The sequence below is a fragment of the Pyxicephalus adspersus genome, chromosome 2, assembly GCF_032062135.1.
Source record: "Pyxicephalus adspersus chromosome 2, UCB_Pads_2.0, whole genome shotgun sequence".
Lineage (NCBI taxonomy): Eukaryota > Metazoa > Chordata > Amphibia > Anura > Pyxicephalidae > Pyxicephalus > Pyxicephalus adspersus.
Genome location: NC_092859.1, coordinates 114,379,057 through 114,386,649, shown reverse-complemented (window position 1 = coordinate 114,386,649; position 7,593 = coordinate 114,379,057). Strand labels below are relative to the sequence as shown.

The 7,593-nt window shown below is 36.8% G+C and overlaps 1 long non-coding RNA gene across 1 annotated transcript; it reads left to right on the top strand.

The window, feature by feature from the left end:
- The first annotated feature begins 242 nt into the window (after window positions 1–242).
- On the top strand, window positions 243–7,373 carry LOC140322149 (uncharacterized). The gene is made up of 3 exons (XR_011919153.1): window positions 243–380; window positions 6,229–6,385; window positions 6,530–7,373. It is a non-coding gene; the product is annotated as an uncharacterized lncRNA (long non-coding RNA).
- Window positions 7,374–7,593: the final 220 nt, after the last annotated feature.

The window sequence follows — 7,593 nt, the reverse complement described above, 5'->3', positions numbered from 1 at the left end:
TGGTACTTGTTGTCCTCCTGATAGTGTCTGATTAGCAGCAGCTGTTCCCACCTTGCTTTAGCTGCTCTGCTGGCTCTGGACTAAGGGGCATTGCCGAGCCCTTCCTGCTGATTGATTCTCTCTTGTCCTCCCAGTCCCCGCCCAGCTAGCCTGTCAGTCTCCCTATATATGCTGGGCTCAGTCAAACACTTATTGCCTCGGCAATAGGTGTTACTACCCGAGGTTCCTGTGAGCATTTGGATTCCAGTCTTGTGTTCCTGTTCCTGACCTTGGCTTGTCCTGACCATGCCTGACCAGTCCTGCTTTTGGTTTTTGAATCTGCCTGTCCATTTGGCACTTTGCCTTCAGTTATCTCCAGCTGTCAGCTGCTACCTGCATGGGTGAGTCTGAGGGCCGCAACCTGGGTGCCGTTCGCAGCAAAGCCCAACACCCCTTGCGGGGTGCTCTGGTGAACACCGGGCGGTGCCTTAGACTCTGCGCCTCTGATATCACCTCGGCTAAATGTGTTGGTAGAACAGAGGGTCCACCTCCTGTTCAAGAGTCTCTATCGTGACATTGAAGCTTTTCAAGACTAGAGAAGATAGATTATTATGGGAGAACATAAGTAATCCAGCAAACCTGCAATGGATCTGATTTAGGATTGTGAATATTTTAGCCCACTCACAAAGTACTTTTAAGTAATCCACTGTGTTTGCTGGTTTCCCTATGTTCTTCCATGATAGTCTATCTTTCTAGTCTTAAAGAGCTTTAATGAATTAGATATTATATCTAACATATGGACTTTTTTTGTAGTTACAGATGTTTTTAGTAATAAAAATAGGAAATGTACGAAATATTTTTTTTGTCATTAGATTCCCTGACATGAGTCGCCCTAAATGGATCCCTAATTTCTGTCACACAGGTTGATTTTTGGGTTTATTGTGTCTAAATTGTGTCTAAATACAGGCTTGTGAGAATACAAGATTTTACTGAGCTGTCTTCAGGTGTCAGATAGTTGTTTTTGGTTGTGTCTGGCTTCAATAAGTTTTCCTTAAGTTTAGTAAATGCCAGTAGGTTATTGGTATATATTCTTTTGTAATTTTGCATTCGTTTTTTTGGAACCATTCTTGGGACAACCAGACAGTCTATATGACCTATATGACAAAATATAGCAATAATTGGTGGTCAATAACACTTTACCATTCTTTATGGATATCTAATCACAAGAACATGCTACCAAGACTAGTGGCTATTGTTGTCAGGCTAAGTACACTTACATTTGTAGTATGTACAAAATTCTGCAAGAGATGCAGTATCGTTCCTTGATGTTAGAAAACCTGAAAACATAAACAATGTTATCTTCCTTCCTTTAACTAATAATCCCATCACCCCCATGTAAAAAAATATGGAAGACTGACAACAACACAAAGATTCATACATAAAAAGTAATGTAGCATAAAAGTAAGCAAAGCTGCCCAAAGACAGGAAGTTTTATGTTATTTGCATGATTACCAGATTAAAAAAAGAGGGAAAAAAAAAGAAATCAAATACACCAACTACATTGAATCACCGGTAAGCTGCCATATATTACAGGTTTGTAGAAATCTGGCCTCACTTGTCTGTCCTATCTTCTGCTGTCTCTTGTGCTTAGTGAAAAAATGCGCTACTCTTAAGTTTTATCCTTCTTCTCCCCTTCTGTGGACCTACAAACATTAATCAAAGGGCAATTCAATAGGCGCATTTTCCTTTTTGCAGACTCCCAGTGAGCAGTCTATAAATTGGGGAATATTAGAATATTGAAACATTTGGAAATCTTTACTAAAACAACACACAGACAAATACAACTTGAAATATATCCAACTCATATGAAACTATACCTTTTCACTGCAATTTATAAACAAAATCTCTTCTGCCTGAAGAGAGACCTGTATCCATATTCTCAATATGTCGGTGTAATATTTGTTGACTTGCCAGTGGGTTTAAACTTCATTAGTATGTTCATGAGGGCAAAATATAACGGTTTATATTTTAGGGATGATTTGATATAATTAGTAATCAGTTACAAAAGCAATGCTTTGCTGATGGGTTGTACTCACAGTTGAGAATGACCACTATGGTAATATCTATGGCTGTCAATGGAACTTCCGAGTGCCACAACATTGATGTTTCTGATTTTAGGCATATCCAGAAAATAGTTGAATGCAGGATTTCGGAGTAATTTGGCTTCGTCTGGGTCAAACCTCACACACAGCAAACCTATTAACATATTTCTTACATTAGTACTGCAGGTAACACTTCACAAAGGAGTGATTATGTCCAGAGTGCAGTAACCTATGGATTGTGATCTGACTTCAGTTACTAAAGTTTAGCCAGTGAAAAATGGATTTCGATTGGTTTGTAAGGATTACTATACTTTCTTCTTCTTTTTATTAAAAAGGACTGAAAAATCCCAACAAGTTCTTAACACCTTCACATTGTACTGTGTCTCACACAATGGGGTTTAAATGGTCCCTCAGAGTTTTATGTTTAAAAGATTCACCCTAATTTAATTAAGCTTGCTGGGACTGAGCCGAAAATCAGACTTGTTTTCCAACTCGTTTTAAAAATAGAATCCATATTAATGAAGGAAAATCTGCCTTGAAGGAATGATGTAGCCCATCACAGTATCAGCAGGGGCACTTAGTTCATTGCTGTAGCAGATGCATGCCAAATAGAGAGATGGTACTATACACCAATCTGTGCTAGCAAAACACTGCTTGAGAGTTCCAGGATTGAAATAAATGGCACTACTTGTTTTGCTCAGCATCAGCTTCTGTCTCGAGCTCTGCATAAACCGATCCAAATGCTGTTTGTAGTGATATCCTTTTAACCCATTGTTACTATAATATAATGTATGGTATCAAGGCACAATTGTTCTAAGCAGAGTGTGGAAGCAAAGTGGTTTGTCATTTGTAGTATGTTGCTCTCCTAATGCATTTATAGAATTTATCCACTTGTTTTGAGTTCCTCCACCTTCCATGACACACACTTTGATCTCCAGCAAGATGTACATTTTGTTTTTATTTCTTGGTCTAACCCAACTAACTAGAAAATAGGCATTCAAAAAGAATGCCACTTCCTTGTTCCGAACTATTTCTGTATATATAACCACTCACCCCTTCCATAACCATCCCAAAGACCAAACTGGCCTGATTTATTAAAGCTCTCCTAGGCTGGTAGTTTCATCAGTGAAGCTGGGTGATCCAGCAAACCTGGAATGGATCTGGTCTACGATTCAAAACGTTTGCTAGCAAATGACTTGGAAGAAATCCGTTCCAGGTTTCCTGGATCATCTAACTTCGCTGATGAAAGTGTATTCTCTCCAGCTTAGGAGAGCTTTAATATATCAGACCTAATGAGCGCATCTGCACCTCTATACTCCTGGACTAGAACATATATATGTCTCTGTATTTATTTTCCATTGCTGTATCTAGGCAGTGATAATTCAGTTTCTTAAAAAAACAACATTACAAAACAAATTTTCCTAAATCATCATGTAGAACAATGTGTGTAAGCAATGTGTGTGATGTGTCATTATATTCAGTTCAGTATTTAACGTGTTTAACCTTGGACTCAACAGAATTCGTCAAGTCTATAAGAAAGGGGCAAATATCTATTTTCAACAAGAACTGTATTGTTCTGTAAGGCAAAAAAGGAATGAGAAGGCAAATATGACCACCCGCAGTAATAGGAATTGCATCTGTAAACTATGTATGTGTAGTTTGGTGGGCGTTGAACCCACATGCATTCCCCCTTTTCTGATGACTGCATTGAAGAACCCTACATTCCAGATTATCTGCCCATACTATCCCTGAACTGCAAATCATTCACACATATGCTGGGAAAAAATTACTCCCCCCAAACCATACATTTTTATCAACTCCTCATGTATCCTTATCAGATTGACAGACACTTGCATCTCTATTTTTAATCAATAAACCTACCACTACCAGACAGACAACCACTTGCAGAAATGACATTAATTGTAAGTAATTTATAAAAAATATAATTTATTTTTTTTAAATATATTTGGTACAGAACAATATTTAATGTAATATTGATTAACATGCACAAATACATATGTATAGAAAATAAACTACTAAAATACAGTTAATAATCTATTATTTTCTCATGCATTTAGACTTCAATACATTACTTTCCGCAAGCTTTAAGTGCATATGGTAAATACTACCGGTATATTCCTCAAACACTTAACAAACAGACACAGAGATGTATGATTGTTTATCTCTTGCGTATAATGAATATATTTTCAGTAAATTCAGGCACATTACATATATGTATTGCTATGGATGGAGATCATCTAAGTCAGTTTTATTCTTTGCACTTCTGATTAGGGCAAATCACTGAGTTGAATTATAAATTTATATATCACTGCATCTATGCTTAGTTGTTATTACCTTTACTTAGCCCTCAATTTTTATTTTCAGCTATTTGTAGCTTGAACATAATCCATGACAAAATCAACCTTGTGGTATTTTCCTGCCTGTGCATATATTATAAATCGTAAAACTGATCATAAAACTGAACAATTGAGTCCCAGGTGCTGTTTGAAAAAGGTACAAGGATTGCAGTTGCTTGACCTGATTTTGGCAGCTTTTGTTTGTCCCAGCAAGGGTTGTGGAGGCTTTTAGTGTCTGTCCATACTGAAGGCATGCATGAACATTACTGTGCAGCCATCCGTATGTGAGAGGCTGCTAAGTAAGGGCCACGGTCCAACATTTTTGGGCTTGTGATCTTCCTAACGGAGCAGCCAATATGAGGGATTTATATCAGCACATGTGAATTTTTTAATTGTTTAAAACAGAGCTGTGATACCATCTGTGACATCATCCGCATGATATGTGAGTGGCAGCACAACAGCCATCATTAACGTGGAACTCCAGTCTGCACCTTAAAAGCATCCTTACACTTCACTTACCTTCCCCCTGTAGTGTCTCTTACTTTTTTTTATTTATTATGACCCTATACTGTGTAATTTCTCTATTTATCCCCATGATGCTGGATAGATAAAAGTGTTAAGTAGAGTTTTGCCACAGTCACATTATATCATATAAATTGTTTTATGTATGACCAGTGGTTAAATGGTATTTTTTTTTTACAGCTTTTTATAGTAGAAGGGTACAGAAACTGTTTAAGCCAGTTCTTACATTTTTGACCTTGTGAGCCAGTATGTTACCCTTAAAATCACTTGGGGTCAAAACAGACAAGAAACAGGTTTAATTGCATTCGCTAGTTAGAAATAAAGTAATGATTTATTCAATCCCCTGATGATTTCTCATGTTCTCTGGGATATATGACAATTCTGCATGACTGCCTTCTTGGACACTTGCTTGCTAAATCCAGCTGTGCTAATAAGACATAATCACCCTCAAGCATTGTCATTCTCTAGGTGATTCAGTCTTGTGATGACCTTACCTGACAGAACACTTGTAATGAATATAATTTACTTACCTTTGAGTAAATTGTATAGTCTGGTAGCCAAAGACTTGAAATTATAATCCCTTGGTCAACCCAAGTATGGTGAACTTGGTAATGATTCATATGTCTATGGACAATCTGCAAAACCTGCATACATTTCAAGGGAAGGACCTCAAGGGAAACACTGAATATTTAGAACTTTCCTGCATGATTGCTTTGGTTTCTCTCCAGGGATTTCAGTTCAATGTATAAACATGCATGCTTAACTAATAAGAGAATATAATTCTACAAAACTACTATGAATCAATTGAATTAAATACTGAAGAGATCCATTTAATATTATGTAGCCTTGAAAACAACTCTGGTTGGATTTGCCCATGTTGTGTCCTCTGTATGACCTGGTCACAATATAATGAATTTAAAGTAAAAATATCACAGTATTAATTCATCCCTCCCTATAATACATAAGTTATGCTGAAATAAAAGATTTGTGACTTTGCATTCTAGCGGTTGCCATCTTACATAGAAAGCAAGAGTCAAGATCTGTAACAAGCCTGACTGAAGCTACAAGTCCCCCAGGAATATTATTATTACACAGTATTTATATAGCACCATCATATTACACAGCGCTGTACAAAGTCCATAGTCATGTCAGTAACTGTCCCTCAAAGGGGCTCACAATCTAATGTCCCTACCTCAGTCACATGTCTTTATTACAGTCTAAGGTCAAATTTGGGGGGCAGCCAATTAACCTAACTGCATGTTTTTCAGATGTTTAAGGAAAATGGAGCACCCGGAGGAAATCCACGTAAACATGGGGAGAACCAGCAAAATCCATGCTGATAGTGTCCTGGCTGAGTTTCAAACCTGGGACCTAATGCTGCAAAGGCCAGAGTGCTAACCACTGAGCCACAAGAAACACAAAAAGGTGATAGCATGAAAACACAAAGCATGTTGATTTAACTCTGTAATCTTTTTGTTATGGGATTTACCTTTGGATAGTTTGGGTTAGGTAGAACATTCTTTTCATTTTCTTTTATACTGGGGCCACCTTGTGTTTTATCTTCGGCAGGAACTGGCAAGAACAGAATGTGGACATCAGTGTAACTAATGGTGAACTGGCACTGAAGTCCGATTGGAAAGCACCTTGGTAATTGGAAATGATCATAACCAAACAGACAGGACCGACAGAGATCAGCCAAAAAATATCTCATCCAGAAAACAATCACAATAACAATTTAGGTGTTGATTGCAGAGGGCTTTCATTGGCAAGACAAAAGATACCTAATATATGAAACATTTAGTTTGTGATTTTAAAAGCTTTTAAATGGGTTGGCTGTTGCAGTATTATTTTCTTATTTTTATCAGTTTGATTAAACCCTTTAGTTACTTATAATATATTATGTATTTTATAGGCATACAAACATAAATATTTCATTAATCCAATCTACCTCAGAGTATTTTACATTAATGAGTGCCTAAGGCAATTTATTATTTTTTTACTGGGGCAAATTTATTTAGAAATGATCTACAAACATTTTAATTCTTTTCATACCAAATTTAATGTTATTTGCATCCATAGTCTAAAGATTCTGTAGACACAGCTACTGAACAGTCTTGACATTTGTGCACTCTTCTGGTTAATAAGTAAAGAAAATGTATTATGATTTTGTGTTGCTTTAACTCACATTTGAATTGCTTGGATGTGCTTTTGACTCATTGTTTAGCTGCTTGTATTTTTTATGTTTGGTATGAAAAATGCATAAATTCTTTCTCTGACCTGTTTTTTCCTTCTGGAGATAGAGACTATTTAACAGTCCCTGGACTATTAGACAATTTAATATAATAATATCAATGTATGCTAAGTAAAAAAAGATCATTTTAATGTGCTCAGCATGCTCTGATAGCAAGAATAAGTAAAATGATATGTGACCTTTCATTGCCCATCTCCAATCAATGCTTTTTTCATCATAAATGAGAATTAGGGAAGAAGCAGCTGGAGGGCTTGGCCACTGCCTACAGGCAGTCATATAACACTGAAGTTTAATTAAATATACATATAAAATACATATACAGGGGCTGTTTTACCTACCATAAGACTTTGTGTATCTGATCCTGTGATTTACATAGCCCGCC